Source organism: Phasianus colchicus, chromosome 13, assembly GCF_987193195.1.
Source record: "Phasianus colchicus chromosome 13, bPhaCol1.hap1.1, whole genome shotgun sequence".
Classification (NCBI taxonomy): domain Eukaryota; kingdom Metazoa; phylum Chordata; class Aves; order Galliformes; family Phasianidae; genus Phasianus; species Phasianus colchicus.
The window spans coordinates 4,282,230-4,303,456 of NC_143448.1; the positions used below are offsets into that span (position 1 = coordinate 4,282,230).

General features: G+C 39.5%; 1 long non-coding RNA gene across 17 annotated transcripts in view; it reads left to right on the forward strand.

The window, feature by feature from the left end:
* Nucleotides 1–21,227, forward strand: part of LOC116243587 (uncharacterized) — a 519,295-nt gene that overhangs the window by 296,596 nt on the left and 201,472 nt on the right. For 14 of the 17 annotated variants that reach the window (XR_016470864.1, XR_016470861.1, XR_016470865.1 and 11 more), the window contains one exon: nt 10,590–10,639. This is a non-coding gene — a long non-coding RNA (uncharacterized LOC116243587). Of the gene's footprint in view, nt 1–15; nt 95–122; nt 200–10,589; nt 10,640–18,787; nt 19,035–21,227 lie in introns of those variants that run through there. The other 3 variants (XR_016470859.1, XR_016470868.1, XR_016470869.1) reach the window with 3 other exon arrangements.

The window sequence follows — 21,227 nt, forward strand, 5'->3', positions numbered from 1 at the left end:
CCACCTCAGGTGAGGCCTGCAGCTGAAATGCTGTCAGGTGGCAGAGGCAGTGAAAGCACCGTCTGCTGAGGCCGGTAGAAGCTCTTAGAATGAGGTAGAAATACAGGGAGAGACTGGGCTTGTTGGGGCTGCTGGGCTGTGTGGTGGGTGAGGCGTGAGGCACTGCTGGCGTCAGGTGGATCAGTACCACATCAAGCAGGTGAGGGTCTGCTGAGGCTCCGTGCTTAGTCAGGAAAGCAGGCACCCTGAGTCATGTTTATTTCAACAGATGTACAGGTATACTGAAATTCAAGTCTGTTTTGCTTTTAAAAAACGCTGTGGCAGCAGAAAGCTGAAGCCTTTCCCGCCTACTGAGGAGCTGGTCCTGAGTTTGAGCTTGTAGAGTTTAAACGTGTGTCTGAGGAACGTCAGAACTCCTCAGAGAGCTCCAGCTGCCCCTGGGCTCCCGCTGCCCCCCTCAGGAGCGGTGAGGTGAAGTCCTTCCTGAGGTGCTTGCGTTTTACTGAGGGGCTCTTCAGGTTTCTGTGTGCAGTTTGCAACATCTGCATGGTTGGCAAGCGTTGTGGGTAGATAACTTTTTTTTTAGTGAGGTATAGGTTTTCTTACAGTTAACTGAGGGTGGTAGAAGGGAAACGATAGAACTGAAACTTGCCATACGCTCACAGGGCTACTTAGTAGTGCTGTGAAGACTTATCTGTGTCCATCTGCAGTCAGCAAGTCACTGCCTGATCACCTCTAGGGAAGCCATCTGTGAAAACCCAAAGCTTGCTTGAGTAGAAGTGAACAGAAAAGGAGAAATGCTGTAAAACAACATATAACTTCACAAAGATGCTTATTTGTGTTCCTGTTGCAGTTCTGTGGTAGCTGATGGTTTTTCTGAGCATCTGTGTTCAGAATTGCTCACCGTGCAATTTCTACAAGCTCTCTCGATTGCAGATGATTTACAAGTACCTTATCAATCAATTTGGTCAGTGTTAGAAAAACATAACAGGTCATCTACATTGTAGTTTTCAATTGTGTATCTGGGGGAGCAGGCTTTCAGGTTCTGAGTGCTTATTTTATAAGCTGTTCCCCCTAAGATTCATTACGAATTCTCTGTAGGAAACTGCGTTACAAAAGAACTTTCCCCAGGAAGTTAGTTGAAAGTAAAGACAAAGTGCAGACAAACGTTTCATTGAAGCAAATATTCAGAGGAAATTGTGTGTGTAGATGTGTGTGTTGTTTGCCCAGCAGAACTTAACCAAGGTGCATTTGGGAGTATTTTACCCACTGAACTGTGATCTTAACGCAGCAAAGCGTAGAACTAAGTATATCATTTCCATTTCAAAAATTATTTAATATCTTTTCTGCAAATTTTCTAATTTGTTTAATTAAAACTTAGCACTCCATTCCACTTCATTAGATCTGTTTAATTTCCACGTATCTAAGCAGTTGTTCAAGTTCATAATTAAAAAAAAAGTTTTATAAATCAGTACCTTTTGTACATTAACATGCCCAAGAATAGGATCTGTGTTTTTCTGTTGATAAGCATGTGATAATAAAAATAACTGTGTAAAGTAGTAAGAAAAAAAGTCAATCCTACACCTGGCCTACAGGTGTTCTAAAGAATGTGAGATCTGTATGCTTCAGTGAAACTTTGCAAGAGGAGTGAATATAGCAATTACCCTCAATAGTCATTTTTTAACAGGTCAGTCTCGAAGACAAGTGATGCATGATGTGCAGCTAAGAGTTCAGGGTTGTGTGCATAGGTCCCAAAGACCCACACAGAGGCAGATTTCAATGAGCCAGTTTTTGCAACTGAAAGAACTGGGATGTAAAAGAAGTGATTGCGTATGGTCAGTTAGTGAATTGGAGGCAGAACTAGTGGAGTTCTCAGCAGTTTTCATTGTCACGCTTGCTGAGAGGAGCTGAGACTGGTGGTTCTGCTGTTGCCTACTGGCTGCAGCCTGTGGGCATCTGGAGGAAGAAATGTTTTAGAAATTGATCTCTCTGTGGGATGAGCATTAATTCCATCTGCATTTTCTTTTGACAGATTTTCCCTTCTTTTACAACTGAAGGGAAGAACTTACTTTGTGCCTTGATCATTAGAAAAATAGAAAAGTAGCTATGTACTGTACACTTTCGGTCTACAGGTACTTCTAGAATGTGCATCAAATATAGTTGGAAAAGAGGAGAAAACAATGGCTCATGCCACAAGAGTAACCTCCAACTGCCTTATGTGCTGCAACATGCAGGATTCATCTGATGAAAACCAGTCTGTAGTACAGCAGCAGGATTAGTCTGAGTAATCTTATTCACTGAACTCATGCTAACTTTGCTAGTCAATGCAGCTGATTTTCAATACGTACTTATGCTGAACTGTTTTATGCAGCTGGAATTTTGTATTTTAGTACAAGTACAATGTTGAGTAGTGACTAATTCATTAGTATGTTTGAAAGTGTTGTCTGTGTGTGTGCTTACGTATGCTTATGTGCAAATATTTTAGGGTATTATTGAAAAGGAAATATGATAAATAGGAGCATACGTTTCTGTTCTAGTGTTCTGCAATGGCAGACAGCTGTCTTGCAGATCCCTTCTCCTAAAGGCTCTGCTATGTGCTATGCTCTAGTGTGGCCACAGTGTACCTGACAGCACACTTTGCTGTATGTGTTCCAGTATAGACAGTGCATGTCGCCATAACAAACTTAAGGCCTGTAGTGGGATACTAAAAGCCCATAAACTCTATTCTGCAAGAGGAAAATGAGTGAGATTAAAGGCATAATTGTGATCCACTTAAGTATTTTGATGTGATTTTAGTTCTATGCAGCTTCAGAATAAGACTGAAGTAAATACAGCTTTCAAGTTCTTATCTGGTACGGATAGATATTAGCAAAGCTCTTTCACTGCCTAAGTCCTCTACTTTTAAACAGCATTGCAAACTTCTTTGTACGTCATCTCTTTTTTTTTTTTTTGCATAGGTTGTAGGTTGCTGTATCTGACATTTCAGATCCAATGATGTAATTAAGCAAAGACTTAATTCAATTAGATTATATTGTATTTTCATGCATCTTATTAGATTTTAAAAAGCTGTAAATGGCTCAGTCTGAAGGCAGTTGAGAGAAATGGGAATCTTTGGGCCTCAGGTTAGGCTCTGTAAGAGATTTTCTGTCGTAGAGAGGATCAGAGTCTTTCCATGACACTTGAAATCTGATAGGATTGATACCTTTGTTAATAAAACTCTTAACCAAAGCTGCTCTCTTCTCGAATGTCAGCTTTAAGGATATTGGCAAAAACTGTCAAGGCTAAAGGATTAGTTATTCACCTGTTTTCCCTCTGGTCTTTCTTGACGTATCCTTTCATCTGTAGGTATAACGTTCTTACTTGTTCTCAAGGATTTTCTCCGTATCAGAACAGTTGTGGTGCTAGGTGTGCTGTGAGCACTTACCAGTTGGTTTACCTCAATTCTGGCACCTGTGCTGTTTTACATGTCCCAGGTTGTGGCAGCTGGAACACAGTGTTCAAAAGGTCCAGCCTAAGCATGCTTGTTTGGCAGGAGGAATAAGGCACAGAAAGAAGAAAGACTTCTGACAACAAGCAATGTATGCATACATTTGTTTGACATTAAAATGGGTCAATACCTGTTGGGAAAGAGAAGACTTAACTTGTATGTGTACATCCAGCCCTGCTGCATGTGGTGGGACCTGGGCCTTAGCTTGTTCTGACACAATCCTTTGGAAAGCCCTGTTGATGCACAGAAAAGGGAACTGGCCCATTGCAGTTCACTTATTTTGGCTTAATTTTCTTTAAAAATGACTTCAGTGAAATGATTGAGTCATCCTTGTGGCCAAGCTAACACACCACATTCATACACTACTGCAGAGCAGCTCTGGTGCTGTTGCAGTGCTTTCATAGAAGCATAGTCCCCAGCTGCCCCAGAGAGGAGTAGCGTGCTCTTTGAACTACGCTCAGAAAAGATGAGTGTGTTAAATATTTCAAACTTAAATAGAAATTAGCAACATTGTTCTGCCTTAAAGTGATTCATTTTGAGAACTCCTCTGGCAATCGCTGTTAAAAGTCTTTGTATTAAATTTGCCGTACTGCAGTCTCTATTTCCATTCCGTGTTTGAATGGCAGTTCGTTCCACAGGCTCAGTGTAGGGGAATTATGATGGTATTCAATTAGCCAGATAACCTCTGAAGATTTGCTAATGTATGTATAAAAAAGAAATCTGCTCTTAAAACTTTTCCCTGATGTGCACATTCATTTCAAGCACTAAATAATGGCTATATAATGTACAAAAGGCAGCCCCCATGGTAGTATTCCATGGATTAGTTTTGTCCCTTGTGTACCAAGACTCTGCTTTTTGCTACTGGGTCAGAGGTCTGACACCACAGCATTAAGAGTTGTCGTCTGAGATTTTCCCTTGTAAAATTGGGCATGTAGAAATGGTAGAGCAGGGGTTATTTAGGACCACTTTGAAGCAGTAAGCAAGGATAGTATAGGTGTAATTCCACAAACTGTAAGCAATATGTGCAGAAAAATTCTTCTTGTTTTTTTTCTTCTTTCCCTGTAATGGAATTTAAGTCATATATGTGTGCGGCTTATGTTAAAGATAGATATTCCATATGAGCTGGGGTCTGTGCTTTCAGAATGTGTGACTTTCATTGTAGATGAAAGGAACTGACAGAAATAACAAAATTAAAACTCCAGGAGAGAACAGCGTATGCAAGATTCCCTTGGTAACAACAGACATCTACCAACATGCAGACAAGCTATGAAGGAAGACTCTTTTATCCTTAGAAGTGTTATAGGGACAACAGTCCCGTTATTATTCAGCCCAAAACAGGGAACAATCTATTGCAAGGTCTCCATAAGATTTCACATTAAAAAATAAAAATAAAAAATCTCCCCAGTTTATTCACACTACAAATTCTGGTTTTTAGTGATGTATGTAGGTTGCTCCAAAAGTAATGTCTTCTATTTATTACCATGGAAACTGCAACATGTATCAAGAGAGCAATAACATTATTCTTGATAGTGCAAATTCTCAGCTACAAAGTACTCTTTTTCAACACAACCACTGCTGTTAGCTATGCATTTTCACCAGCAATAAACAAGAGCCTGCGTGCTACGCTTGTAAAAATCTGCACAGCCATCCCAAACTTGGCTGCTGCTCTTGAGCAGCCCTTGTATGTGCTGTGGGTTTTTTTTGAGGGTTGCTTTCTGTTTTTAAGGAAGTTACTCACAGCTCATCTTATCAGCAGTTCTTATTAAACACAGATATAAAATCATTTGGAGTCTTAACACATTGTAAATTCAGCCACTTTGGGGACTGCGTGCCCCCCCCCCACACCTCCAAAAAGGAGCTGTGCTTCTTCCACACCTGCTGCTGGGAGTCACTGGGCACCTCCTTCCTTCCAGCTTTGTACACTGTTGGCTTCTTGCTCAATTTACTGTTGTACTAAATGGTCATGGTAATGTCATGCTCCTTCAGCATTGCTAGTGGGTCAGAATAGGCAGATTTCTGGGTTGCTTTAAAACCTCATATTTTATATTACTTGTTCAACAAAGTCAGTGGTTTGATCTCAAGCATGTAAGACAATCTTTGTTTAAAGAAGAGGAAAGTTATATTTCAGCATTATTTTTTTTTTTACAATTGTAGTAATCAAGCTAAATTATCCATAAACCAGAAAAAAAGTATCAATTTTACATTTGAAGGAAAGTTTTCTATTAAAAGATAGTTTTGTTTGGTATTTTATGCCTGGGATATAACTGCTTTAGCCACCCAGAAACCAGGCTGTGGTTTGTTTTTTCTTTATTATTGCTTGGCAAATTACTGGGGAAAAATATCAGAACTTGAGGTAATTCCAAAAGTTTTCCTGCCCTTACTCAATCATTCTGTTCTGGTGGATTTGTGCACTGTCACTCTGCTTATGCATCTCCTTTAACCACAAGAAACCTTTTAAAATGGCCAATAAGCTGCCGTTGTAGACCTGGTACGAAGTACCTTCAGTTGAGTGTGGGCTGGCAGCGAGGTGACACGGTGCTCTGAAGGACCTTGGCTGTGCCTGGGGCTGTTGTAGCAGAAGTCCTCCTGGAAAGCACAGGCTGGCAGCTCCAGTTTGCTCCCGTTGTGTCAGCAGTACCACCTCTGCATGAAGGTACTCCTGGGCTGCGATTGCAGCCCCTGCACTGTGCAGAAGTTGTAGATTTAAAGGTATCCATAACACTGTGAAATTTGATTTTGGAGGGATTTTTTTTTTTTTTTTAGTGGCTGCTGAGGCTTTCTTGTTATTCCTGGTACTGCAGCTTTGAAGATGAAGAGGTATAGCTTCTTTCATAACACAGCTTTCTGACTCTTCATTAAAATAAATTAATTTAAACATTCATACATCAATAATGGGCAACAGTATTCTTGAAACCGTGTTCCTTTTGCATGCTTTGAGGAAAGTTAGGTTCAGAACTGCTCTTTCAGGTGTAAGCACTGACTAGTTGGACTTTTCCAATTTGTCTTGCTGCAGTTTGCTGCTTTGAAATTGGCATTTGTTGCCAAATAACAGGTTAGGGTTCTTTTTTGCAGGCACAGTTTCAATGGTGCCCTGCATGGTTTATTTCAGGCATTACGTTGTATTCATTTCATTTACCAAATAAAAAAATCCACTCCGCTGAAATCCAGAAAAATAAACCAAAAGGAGCTTAATTGTTTTTGCAACATCCATTTGCAACACTGAATGAAATAATGAAATCTGGAATAATTCTTGCTTTGGAAATGAAGGCTTCTCAGTTTGTCCTTGGCTCTGCTTCCTTGTTTTCCTTGAGGAAAACCTCTTTCCTTGAGGATGACCTCTTCCAGCTTAGACTGTAGAACTGGAAGTGGGCAAGAGTGGTGTGAGGCATTTTAAAGCGTTTTGAGATCCGTGACAAATATTAAGCAAATTAAGAGCAGTAGTTTTAGTTGCCAAATACAGAGCTGTGCTTAATGATAGTCTCTGTGATTCATTTAACGCATTTAGCATTTCTCTTCATGCATCATTTTGATTTATACAGTTGTATCCATGATTGTGTCGGTATCTGCAGTGTAATTAGAGAACAAAGTTCAGGCAGTGGATTATTAATGAATGACTATAAATATCATTTAATGTGTATTTCTTGCTCGTAAATGGTTGGCTGTTTAAATCACGTGGGTTTTTTCTGCTCATTGGTTAGAATAAAGCCCAAGAGACTGAGCAGTTAGTACCCATGCAGTAATATTTATCTAGTGAATGCTCTCACAGATCTGTGCTGTCAGCTGAACGCTTGTGAGCAATGCATTGCAGGATCCTTCAGAAGACACCTTGCGAGTCTTGAGCTTAAAAATGCCTCACTGATTCTTGTATTATTTGGCTGCCTTTGCTGGCATGTCAGACTTATTCTGCATCACTAGATGTCTGAAAGGTGTGAGCATTACTTATTTTATAATGCTAAAGAGCAACTGCAATTACTGAGAACTTCGTAATGTGAGAGTGCAGTGAACAAAGCAAAGGGTGCAGTGCTTTAAAGCAGGACGCGTGGCGGCCCACTCTGCTGTTCCTACCCTGGGGATCCGTGCTCTCTAAGTGTCAAGTGCAGCAGGTTTCACTTGCTGCACACTTTCCTTTCCTTGGATAAGTGGAAGCATAAAATCTGTGTTCTCCTGCCTTCTTAGGTTGTTAAAAGGAATGTAGTTTGGCCACAGGTTCTGTGCCCTGGTCACCTCAAACTCTCAGCTCATCTATTTTGTTAACCTGGATACTTAACAGAACGTGTCATGCATTAGGCTTTAAAACTGGGAGAGAGCAATATCAGCAGGCAGGTGCCTTTTTTGAGATGCTCTGCATGGGCTGCTCATATGTTAGGCTCTTGTTTTGAAGGGAAGGGATTCTTTCTAGTGGTGTTCTTAGCCAAAATTTGTAGGTGAGATTTTCAAGACGTCTTGGAATACTAGCATAACTCACTATTGGCTGTACAAATCTAATTATTCCTGCTTTCTTTTTTTGGCAGTGCTATTTTGATTTATTTCTGAAGCTCTTAATGAACTGCATTGGGAAAGAGATTACATGATTTATGTAACATTTATTTTCTTTTATTCTTTGTGATCTGCCTTGTTGTAAACTATCAATTGTTTAGGTGTTTTTTCTTGCTTTGAACTAGCAAGAGAGTGGCAGCATATCTGGTTGGCTTTGTTTTTCTAAATGAGTCTAAACTGGGACTGATGCTCCACACCCTGCGTTCCCTATGGGCGTCCTCTCCTTGTGAGGGTGGGAAGGCAGCTTTCTTCCTGCCTTTGACCTCACTGCTTGCAGCTGCAAGAGGGAGTCCACAGCAGTGTTCTCTGATGGCACAGTGACAGTTTCCTTGGGATTGATCTGTAATCATCAGTGTAAAGGGACTGCTCTGAAAGTAATGCCTCCTATTTCATTATGTTGGCCCACGACAGCAGAGGCAGATCTTGGTGGTACGGCAGTAGAGGCTGAATCTTTAATGCTCCTTAGATGGAGATGTCTCGTCTCTGATTGGAGATTCAGAAAAACCTTGGTGCCGTAATACGTCTTATTCCCGAGTATCTCTTTGCTGTTGAAAGTCAGCAAGCTTATGGCCAGTTGCTAGAGAAAGCAAAATTGTTTTGTTCTAACTTATTATAGCTAGTGATGTGTCTGAACTGCCAAAATCGAGGAGGGCATCAAGCAGCTAAGGTGCACATCCCAACTGAAAAGTGCACTTAGCAAAAGTTATGTAAAATCCAACTTAATGAGGTAGAGAGCTGGCTGGCAGGCACCATGTTCCGTATCACAGAACATCAGAAGCTTATCCCTGGTTTTATATGAGGGGACTGAGGAAGTCAGAGGAGTTTTGTCTGAGCAGAACTGAGCGAGCCACTGGCAAAGCTGGAAATGTAGTGATGCTGGAGCCCCAGGCTGTGCTGCTGGGTGCCTCCTGCATGCAGGCACTGCACAGCCACTCCTGCCTCGGGGTTCTCACACCAATGCTTTCTAGTACCTGTGCAATAACTTGTTCAAGGAAAACAAAATCCTTACTTCAACCAGTTGACCTTTATAAGTGGAACATATTTAGAAAATGCATAATATATATAAAATTATATGCGTCTATGCGTTCTGTTTATACACGTTTTTATATAGAAGACTTAGCATTAAATGTCTGACTTCTTTTGCCACTTTTGAATTTCAAATAAATTTCTGGCCTAAAAGATGTTTTCTAGATCCATTTTCACAACAAAAGCAGACATTCTGTCTTCTGCCTGTAAAACTGTGTTTGAGCAAATGTTGACCTTAACTGTAAGGGGAAGAGTGATGGTGTTTGGATTTTCTTTTCCTCCCACTGAAATCAAGGAAAAGAAAATGATTCAAATGTTAATTGAGGAATTTGTTCATGTAAAGGGTCAGTAGCTGGGGTTGGGACTTAAAAGTATTCTTTCTCTCAACAAAAATAAATACAATGTGCAGTTAGCATTAACTGGTACAGCTTGGTCCCTCAAATGGTTTAGAAACCATAAAGCATTTTCTCTGTGATTTTTTGACACTGTAATGTAATATCTGCAGTCTTATGCTTTTCAGCTGACTTTGAAAAATGACACTGTAAACTCCTCCTTGTTACTTGCATTTTTGAGGGCTAGATTATACAAAGTGCCAAGCCCTTGTCTCCTACTGAGTCAGTATGAGGTGAGCGTGCTGCAGAGATGTTAAACATGGACAACCAAGCCTTGTGTTTAAAAGAAGAATAATAATGTAGAAGGACTAAGACAGGATGTCAACTATCTTTAGATCTATTATATTATAGAAATAAATGCTTTGCACTTTTGACAGTGCTGGCTGAACAGTGTGAAGTTGCTTTCTATCTCGTTTGCAGGGTATCTGTGTCTTGCTACATTTAGCTGTTTCTATATGAATAAAACATACAGCTGGTTGTTGTGACTTCTAATTCAAACCCATGTTAAAGAATGTTGGCTAGCTGTTTCTAGAGATACCTGAGGAAATATGTGTTGATTGATGGAGGGTGCATCAAGGCAGTCTTACTGAGTGCTGCCATAGGTACTCAGCCAAACCCCTCAAGCTTTGGTCCTGTTTCTGCTGTGTGAGTGTTACTGAGCTCACAGTCCTCGTGCTGTGCATGAGGTGGTCTCCATGCTGTATTCTGCGAAGTGATGATAAAAGCCTGTAGCTCACCTACAGTGCAGCAGAGCTGCAAATGAGAAATAAAATGGACACATCAGTAAGCCAGACTTGGTCTGATTAGTAAATTATACTCCTTTGAACCTGTAATGCTACTCGTTTTGGTTTTTAGGAGTGTGCTTTCAACTAAAAATCTAGTTGGCCTTTAAAATGTACTAGAACACAAATTTGATAGAGAAATCCAACAATCTTCAATCCAAAATCAGTTTTGAATGAAGTAAAGCAGTGCATTTCTGTATGTATTCAGAATATTCTTTTAATGTCTGACATTCCATGTAGTTCTGACCACCTCCAAACATTTCTAAAGGAGCTCTTAATAAAGAGACTTAACTCATGTAATGTTACATGCTGTGCTTCATTGTAAATTGAGTATGATCCTGAATTTGTTTGTTTGTTTATTTACAGAGGAATGGAATGTTCTGCAGGTGCTGCAGCTCCATGATTTCTATGAAAAGGTAAGACCTACTTTGTTCAAAGATACCTGAATGATATTTGTCAGTTCAGTATAAATCTGGATAAAAAAAGGGGAGGGGGGGGAATTGGGTGGGTGGGGTAACAATGATACATAAAAACAAAATTTAATGAAAAGAACTCACGTTATGGGTGAATTTCATGAATCATGTAAAGGTGTGCATAAAAAATTGAATATGTACACTTTAGATCTCAAATCTGATAAATATTTCATTGGATTAAGAAATGCACTCTTGAAGCTTACCTGTATATAAAACATAAGAATGCATTATGGAGGTAAGTAAGGTACTCTGTCAATTAGCACACTTGTGTATGTCTGTCACTAAGAGAAAAAAAATCTTTGAAATCATTAAGCTTAAGGTGGTTGTACAATTTAGAAATGTGAGCCTTTGACTGAACGGAACTAACTGCTGGGGTCACTAACTACTTGTATAAAATATACATGATAGAAGAGTAATATAAGCATGGGATCTGCTAATACACACACTTAAAATACAACCTTAATGCTCTAAATTGTTGTTAGAGGTGTGTGCTTAGGGGGGATGTAGGGCTTGATTCTGTCATCACCAAAACCAGAGCTAAGGTTACAACTGACTTCAGCTGAAGCAAAGCAAGTCTGATGCTTGCTTCTTTTCATAGGCTGGTAGCCCACCCCCAAATAAGCCCATTTTGCTGCAGGCTTTAGAAAATGCTGTTCATGAAAATGCCTTTCTGGATCAGCCCCGCACTTAGATGAGACGCTGAGATTTTTGGGAAGGGTCTCCCTCTGGAGTTTGTCTTAAACTTGTGAATGTCTGCATCGTGCCACCTGTCTTGGCCTCTGTCAGCAAGGGCTTCTGAAGGTGGCTGTCTTTGGTATTAGGTTGGTTTTGCTTTGGCTGTTCTGCAAAGGTGATCCATCTGGTGCAGTTTGAGCCATTTAGTTTAGCTTCTCACTCTTCTGAGAACTGTAAATAGGAGACTTGGATGGGAAATATCAGTAACGTGTTGAGTGTTTCTGTGGGCTCGATTTGACAAACCTAAGCACCAACAATCAGTTTTTTCTTCAGATTTTATTGGTAGTGCTTTAGCAGATGGATTTTTGTAATATCCAATGTGTAAGTGTGTGACAGTGCTAGCAATACTCAATATAATAGAAGGGAAATGATTCTTCAATAAAACAAAAGAAATTTTCACATCAGAACAAACAAATGATAAAATCATATCAAGATCTGATATGAGAGAAAAAAAATCATAATTCTTTAGGATTAATGAGAAATTGTTTTGAAAGGGATGTTCCTATTAGCACTTATTTCATCTACCTGCTTATCTTGTTTTGTGTGATTCCATTCTTTTAGGCTTGATCTGCCTTCAGAGTTGAAGGGGTGGATGGGAAAAGTATTTCCAGTGGTGAATTATTGTAACCAATAACGTGAGCTGTGTATGATGCTCTCTAACGTAAAGGTTCCGGTTTCTAAGCTAGTTTTACTGCCATAAGGTGGGGTTTTAAACAGTGGAGACACATATGCATGTGATAAAAGTTCTGCTAGTGTAATTAATATCAGAATTTGGCTGACAGACTCCGTGAAGACTCTGTGGCCATGTTTTGCATGAAAAATACGCATGTGATGGTTGTGGTTTTATACTGATGTGTCAGGGATCAGCACCTACTCAAAGAATCGGGAAAATTATAACTGCATTATGAACACTGAGGTGTAATGCATGTAGTTTCTTACACATCCTTCATATTCCTAGTGCAAACTTAGCTTGAGTATCTGTTGCCAGTTCATAATGTAGCAGATGTTGCATATTCTGTTCTTTTCCTTACTGCTAAACAAGGCCGTTACCTCCCCCAGGTTCCAAATAAAAATGATCCAAAAAAATGTGAATCCAATTCTACTACCCGCACTGTAACATCCAATATTTTTGAGTATTCTCAGGATTGAGGAGGAAAGAAACAAGCCATAAGTTATGGAGTTAGAGGACAATCTAAACAAAATGACCTTTGGTATCATGCTTGCCATATTCTGATGAATAAATTGAGTTCATGTTTAACATTCAGATAATACTCCAGGCAGAGCCAAACATTGCCACGTTAAATGTTCAGATCAAAAATGTTAAATGCAGACTAAATTAAGTTGGATCTTAGGACAGCAAACTTAAAATGAGTAACATGTGGCAATATTTGATTTAACAAAGAAATGTTTCTTTTTTTCTTTTTCTTTTTTTTTTTTCCTTTCTGTTTTACTGTATGCTTAAAAGTATAAAGATACACATGCCACAATGCAGTGCCAGGAACGTTAACTGCTTTTGATCTCTCCCTTCAGATATTAATGTCTCCCCCCGAACACACCCCTTGTTTGGCGTCTTAAGAGTTTTCATACCAATAAAGATGCAGAGAACAGCAGTCTTTGCTTCTGTTTCTTAAGCTTGTTTTCTTAGTGTTGCGTGATCTGTGCCCTGGGGAGATCAATTTTAATCAGCCCCCAGGCACTGCTTAACGTTTAGGGCCAAATTTTCAAAGAAGGCCTCAGTTGGATTTTGATTAGTGAGTGTATGATCGTTTCTTGCACTGTTGAGCCTCTCAAACACATGTATGGTTTTGCCTGCCAAAGTACAGTTCTAAATGCTTTGAAGTGAAGATGTGGTCGTCCACGCTACTGACATGTGCGTTCTTTGTTTGCAAGTCGGGTAGTTGCACATCTGTGTGTATCCTGCATTGATTGTGGCTGTACAGCTGCACCTGTGTTTGATTGTGGGTATGAAATGGTAGGTATGGTGCTGGAATTTTATTTTTGGAAAGGCAGTACCATTTTTCCATGAGATTAGTATGATTCTCAGTCATTTCTGGTCTGTTGTTTTTTGCAATTTAATCTTCTGGGAAGCATTATACTCTGCAGAAACGTTCTTTTTTTTTTTTTTTTTTTTTTCTGGTATTGCAAGTAAAAAGTAATGGTACTGCCAGTATTTTAATAAAAGGTTCCATAGTTTCATGGGAGCATCTAGTTTGCAGGGAAGTAATGTAGATCTAGTCATCCCTGAAAAAGTCCATTAGTCATTCGGGCTTAAGTAGTGTTTAAGGCAGCTGGAGCTTCATGCACAAGCCCATTTAGATATCTATGACAATTTCTCACCATTATAATTCTAGTAGGAATGCAAAGCATAAGTGCAGAAAATGCCTTTTGCAAGCCACAAATGTTGGTGCTGACACAGAGACTTGTGTCCAAAGTAATTATTTGTCTAAGTATTGTGGAGTAACCATATCCAGTACTTTGATGCCATTCCTATGTGCTTTCTGCTGAGGGTGGGGGAACTGCTAAAACATATTTACCAGTTACTATTTCTGCATGTGGTTATATTCTGAATGATTCAAAGTATTCTAGTCAAGATCAGGGCTCCGTGTCCCTTATAAAAAAGAAATTGATGCTTGCCTTAAGAATCTCATCACTGTTTATAAAGATCTAAAGTGTGGGAGTTGGGACAATGAGGGCAGACTCTTTTCATTGGTGAGCAGCAGTAGAACAAGTGGCAGTAATTGGAGCACAGGAAGCTTCATACCAATGCAAGGAAGGAATTCTTCACTGTCAGAGTGGTGGAGCACTGGCACAGGCTGCCTGGAGGAGTCATGGAGTCTCCTTCTCTGGAGATCCTCAAGGCCCACCTGGATGCTGCTCTGTGCAGGGAGCTGCTTTAGCAGGGGGTTGGGCTCGATCGCTAGAGGTCCTTCACAATACCTGCAATGCTGTGATTATTTCAGTTGCATACGTTGGTGCTAGAAAAAGACAGTCAGTGCTGTCCAAGTATGAACCTCAAGGTTGAAGAAGTGGATTTCCAGCATTATGCTGACTCTGTGGAACTTGTACCGTTGCAACCAGCTCAGATGTAGCTGGACTTTTTAATTCTTTTTTTATTATTTTTGATCCCTTGCAAAATCCCTTTGTAGTTCCAGACAAGTCACTCAGGAAATATATTAGGATGCAGGGCACGGAAACCAAGAATATCTTAGGTGCAGGCTTTTCAAGAGGAGCCTCAAGGCCCTTTTCTTTGGAGGCTTTTCCTCTGCTTGTAGCGTATGCAGTGGGTTACTGTCCTGCCCTGCGTAGCAGAAGCAGTTGGAGCATAGCTTTGGCTTTGCTGCAAGAGGAAACAGGCCTGAGATGATTTAAAAAAATGGGCAGGCTGGAATGGAGCAATCCTCTAGTAAAAGTTCATAACCATGCAATTACAGCATAGTGGCTGGGCAAGCATACCAGCCTCTGAGAAATCCTGTACTTAGTTTTAATGCATGTCAGTCTTACTTGAAGGTTCAGCTTTTGGTATGTGTAACTACAGCGTAGAGTTTCACAGAGCGCACAGCCAGAAATGTTATGGAGTTGCCCAAGACTTCCTCTATGTGTTTTCATGTATATGTATGCAAATTCATGCAGGACATGTGCTGCAACTTTCTAAATTCATTTATTTGAAAAACTCTGGTTTAGCATGTAACAGCCTGGAACATAAGTAACATGAGCAAAAGAAATGCACAGTCACGAACAACACAGCCACAAACTGATTCAACTTCTGTTCACTTTTGGCAGCTGAAAATAATATGCAAGGAATTTTTAGCTTTGGAAAATGTAGAAATAGCGTCTTGTGTCCTAGCAGAGGCTGAAAGTGTCTTTTTAAACTGCAGTCAGCTTTGAAAATTGTCTTGTTGCTTGTAACAGAAAGGAACTTAGGAACAGAGAAAAAGAATTCTAACAAATGTGAGCAGGAAAAGGCATTCCTTGTGTCTGCTTTGCTTCTCCACCTTTCAGGTTTGTACAGCAGAAAGGCTCTGCACTACACCGCATGCTGCATTTCTTTAAACTTTCTGAAACTATACAGCAGTTTTGATTGATCTTTGAGATGCAGAATGGCCATAGAGATCCTGACAAAACAGTTTGTTTTACGAACTGGAATGTGAAACAGAAAAAAACCTTCAGAGAACCTTATTGACCTTTTGGGGGGGGGAGGAGGATAATATTTTTTTTTGTCATTTTTTAATGCTGCTTATCCTTAGCAGCACCCTGTACTGTCTGAGCTGCAGAATCAAAGGATGCTGCTAATAGGTGCTGGCTTGTGTGGCTTCAGCTGAGCACCACGCTGCTCGGGCTGCACGGCCCGCTGAGTGCAGGATGCATGGGAGTAGCTGTCATTTAAGGTTACTGTTACATTCACGTTTGTAGAAAGAGAGTAGGAAGGCTGAAACGTTTCTGTCACGTTTTTTGATGTTTGGTACCAAAACACAGCTCAGCCACAACAAAACTGTACTGGTAATGAATAATGCCTACTGTACAATGGAGGGAAAATGTGCTTATTTTAGAGGCCCTGAAGTTATTCTGTTTGGTTAGTGTGAGATACCCCAAATTCTCAGTAAATTTTTTTCATCGTCATTTGTTCTGACTCTCAAGTTCTAGCTTTGGTACTAAAGAAAGCAGGCAGCCTTCCTTCACTCTGGCAATTGGGATATGTACTGTGGAAAACAGTTCTTCTGATATGGAAGGTAATGAAAAGTCTCCCAACACCAAAACAAAAGTGTGTTACTAGAAACAGTGACAGCTTGTCAGACTGAAAAGTAGAATAACTTTCAGAGATGTGAAAGAACGAATACCATGTGAATTGAAATATATATGACTTGACTAGAAGGACTTGACTTGGTGCTAGAAAATATAGTAGCTTGGTTTTTCATTTTGCTACTTTGTTCCTATCAGGAATTTTATGAGAAATGTATTCAAATGTATGAATCAGCTGATAGATGACCATGGGTTTGATTGTTTTATAGAAAGCCCTTCTCAGTACTTCTGACACTGGAGAACAGTTGGAAACTTTGATGGAACAGGACGGATCTCATTAACTATGCATCTTTGCTAGAGGAGTTGTTACGGGTGTTGTTTCTTTTTGTCTGTTTTGTTTTAAGATAGGACAGAGATGACTTTAAAGCCTCCATTTACTTGAACCTTGAAGCTCACAAAGCAAGAATTGGCCTTTGTCCAGTTACCTGACTGTGAGCAAGGCATGCAGCACACAAGCCCATCCAAGCCTTCTTCCAAAAGTCCTGCTGATAAGAAGAAAAGGTATCATCAGATATTACCTCAAACATCTCAGTTGCCCTATGGCAGCTCTTCTGATATAAAATAATTATTACTGTCACCCGTTGCATTGTAAGAGTCCTGGTGTGTGTTGTTCTGCTTCTCAGGGCTTTTGGGATTGAACCATCAATCAACAGACTCTGTCACAGCCTTAGCATGGCAATGAGCCTTGGGCTCTTTCAACCTGTTAACATAAGTCCTGACATCCCAGCATCTCAAACGCACTTTGTTGCCTGCCTCCCTGAAGCATCTTTGCTGTCTTCAGGCAAGGACTGTGGCAATACTGAAAGCAAGGCTTAGGAAGTAAAACAAACAAACGTGTAATAGGTAGCATTTGATCACTGTAGGAATAAAGATTAAGCTTTAGAGTTAACCAGCATGGATTCTCTACCTTGACAGGTTGGCACAGTCTCAGGAAAAGAAGTAACAGCCAGATATGTTTTCAAAATTATGATAAGGCACGTGTTCTCCTCCCATCTCCAGAAGGGCCCCTAAGAGCCCCCAAGGCCAAATCCCTTTTCATATCTATTCCTCATCAGTTCTGCAGCATCTGTGGCTGGCATCCTTCTTCGCCCCTTCTTCTACTGCGTGGCTGTGCACTGATGATATTAGACACATAGCCACAGTGTTCAGATAAGCAACCTATTTGACCACTGATTGTTTTGGAAAGGTAAATTCAAATAATAATTGACGTCACTATAAACGCATTACACTTTCACGTGTCATGCTAATAACCTTCTCTGTGTCCTCCTCTTATGAGGAATCAATAAGCTAGTGAAAAAACTCCAGGTTATTGTGAACTGAAATATCTTTTAATACTGCTTACCTACTTCTTTGTTCTTGAAAGACAGCTTTTTGAGTTGGTGATGGCTTTGATTCTATCACTCATTCTTTCCCATTTTCTGTTGAAAGCAACCATCTCAATGCTGAACCCATTAAAATGAATGGCAGATGAGGCTAGAGAAGATTTCTCAGATGCTTGTTTATGTAAGGGTGTTTTTCTCTCATCCGCCAAGCCTTGCAGTAGATGGTGTTCTCACGTCGGCTCTGAGCTCTGCAGCAGGTGACCTGCTAAGCCTGAAGCCATTGTAATAAAGCTGTCAAAATGTGCAGCAAACTTGGACTCTCTACAAGTAGAATTTGAGAGCTGTCATCATACAGAAACCTTTGGTTCTGTAAGTCACATTCTATAATGTACAGTTCAATGAACAACATGTTAATGTTCTGTTTTCTAAATGTTGTTTTGACATTTAAATGTTCAAAACCATCTTGAGTTAATTAAATGTAGAAGCTTCTAAGTGAATGGAGTGTGCTGACAACTCATCATCTAATTACCCATAATTAGGAGTAAAGCAACATTAGCTAATAGAAATAATAAATAATTGTGATAGGAAAGAAAATTCAAATGTTCCATCCAGCAGCATGGCAATTTTTCTTCCAAGTGGAATTCATACATGAAAGCCCTGAATACAGTTCCATTTAATCACAGCCTGTATGTGCGTAGGTATTTTTCTCTGAATGGTTTAGGTTAATAAGACCTGGTCTGAGGAGAGAAAATACTAAATGATGGTTTAGGCTGATGAATTCCAGGTGCTAGGGCATATTTTTGGAACAAAATAATAAAGGCAAAACAGATCAACCAGGGGTTTGAGGAGACAAAGATATTTTTGCGTTGTCTGTTAATGTTGTCAACACCATTAAAAAGGGAAAGCAGGAATCGAAGGAACTACAAAGTCAGTTTGGCTTGATTTTATCAGTGTTCCTTGCCAGTTGTTAGCAGACAGATTTTAAACATGGAGAAATCAAGTGTGGGCAAGTTCCTGTTGTTCATTTATCTCCAGATCAATTAAGGAGACAGTGTTCTAAGTCATTTTCCCTGTGTTTATCAACACGAGCAGTTTTATTTACTTACAGAAATGCTAAATGAAAAACAGCTACTTCTTGATGACCTAGAAAAATAATGCTTTGCTCTACTTGAAACCCAGTTTTCTTTTTGGATAGAAAACTGGGGATAGACTTCAAATTTTTTTATGCTTTCTTCAGATCTGCAGCTCACAGGATTTGTCTGAGATACAGGCTCTGCAGGAATGGTTTCCTTACCACAGCCATCTCTATTGCTGCCGGGTTTTTTTTTTTTCCCTGTACTTAAATTGTTAAAAGAAATGAATTCTTTATCTATTTCTGTGGTGAGGTGACACTAATCCTTCTCAACTGATTATTGCTTTTTATATTTTTATTGCTATATGTGTCATTTTTCATGTATGTGTTACCTGAGAGACATCATCATGTCTAATGTGTGTGCATTATATTATTAAAAATTGAAAAAAGTATCCTAAAGAATCCTATTTTTAAAGAGATAACAGTTATGTGTTTCTTTATTGCTCTTATTGTGTGCTTAATGTGCTGGTATTGACCATAATCACTTAGAGAATTGGGAAGATAAATGCAAACAAAAAGCAACTAATTTAGTTATGGCTAATGGCCCATTTGAGATTTGGCCTAAATGATGCTATGAGACTTGTTCAGCAGGATGTACAGATAGAGAACACAGGATAATGGGATGGGAAGATACGTTCTGTAGGAGCATATCTAACAGACCTACTACATTGAGAAGCAGGCCACAGAGCTCCTACAGAATAACTGCACAGTGAAATCTAAGGAAGTGAGGAATTTCAGCTTTTCTTATACTTAAAGCTGGCCTTAACAAAGGAATGAGATCTAAATTAGTGCTTTATGTCCTTAATTATTCTGCCTCTTGGGTTTCTGGGTTTGTTTTTTTGTGTGTGTGTTTTTGTTGTTTTAGTTTTTTAGAAAAAATAAAAGAGAAAAAAGATGATTATGAAGTACTTCACTTGAAAGACTTGAAGACAGCCTTTCATAATTATGTTCCTATTTCTGTTACAACTTTTCATTTTCCAAGATCAATTTTTGCTTCGAGGAGTGATCCATAGATACTAACATGAATATTTATATTTAGAGAATGAAGCAGGAGCATTTGTAAATCCTTACCCTCTTAATTAATGCCAGTCTTCAAGGTTGTGTTTCCCAGTGATTGATAATAAAAAGGTTTCAGTGTGGCACGGTATCCTTTGCAGCATGAATCATACAAGACCATAAAATTGTTAGCTACATCATTATGGCTGAGTGTATTGTACTAAACGAGCGCGTACCAGAAAATGAAATGAATGTTTTATGTGTTCTCTCAGCTAGATTCACATAGTGTACCTCTATGAACAAATCGTATCCTTAAATGTGTTTTTTAAAGTTTGCATAATTAATTTGAGTTACTTTTTACTGATGGAACACAATGAATTTAATTCTATACATCTTTATTTTATATGCTGACTGGTTGAGAGCTCGATGCAGCACTTGTGTGAATAGAGATGGAACATGTGCATGCTGTGCTGATTTCAGTGGCATTATTTACACGTAAGGATCTATATAAGCATGGATTTGGCAAGAAATTTTCTAGACTAGCTATAATTAGATCTTAAATAGTTGAAGGTCTATGTTTATTTTGTTTTTAAAACAAGCCAGCTTTCTACGGGTGGTGGTGTGGAGGAGGATCCAGAAACACTTAGAAAAGCTGCAGTAATATCTCACAGGAGTTATTTTCTGATTTTATGCTCAGTGAGTAAACCTCATGGTTGTATGTCTCGCATGATGCTTTACTTTTAATCCCTGTATTATGGGACTCAGATGCAACACGGAGATGTAGTCTAGGTGGAAAGATGTATAGCAGAAAGCATACAAGGTACCTGACATAACGTTTTCCATCAAATTTATCAGCGCCAATGAGCCAAGGAGAGTCTTAATGCCTTCAGCAGCACTTCCTTTGGATTCAGAACTGCCCTTTGGAATCTGTATGATACAAGTAGGAATAATCTTGCTAAGATAAAGGAAGGCTCAGATGACCAACAAGGATCCTTAAGCCTGCTACTAGTGTCTGATCAAGTAAAAATCACTGCACGCAGTTATTACCAATGTGTCCTTCAGTAAAGTGTGGCTTTGCTGATCCCAAATTGCTCTTGCATTAGCTGCCACTTTCTCCTACTGTTTTCTTCACTTCTGTATCATACAGAATCTTTGATGTTATGATAGTGAGAACTGGGCTCATCTTTTTTAAGACTAAGTGAAAATGTTTCTCTGTGCTAAAATTGATGGAGGCTTGCAGGAGGGTTTTTCTCACCTTTATGTCATTGAATAGATGTGAATAGGGCAGCAGATCCAACATTTCTTGACTTAATCCACTGTGGTGTTTGTTCAGAGAGCCACTCCTTCCATCAGAATTTCCAACATAAGAAACTCAGAGTTCTTGCAGGACTGAAGGATTTGCTCTTCTTTTCCGTGGGAGGTAAAAGGTCTAAAGATACTTTCTCTCTGCACTTCAACTCTAGTATGAAGAATCCACCCCAAATCAAGAGTTATACACTATGAAACCAGTAACCTGCCTTGGAATCCATCCTGTGCCATGTATACCAGG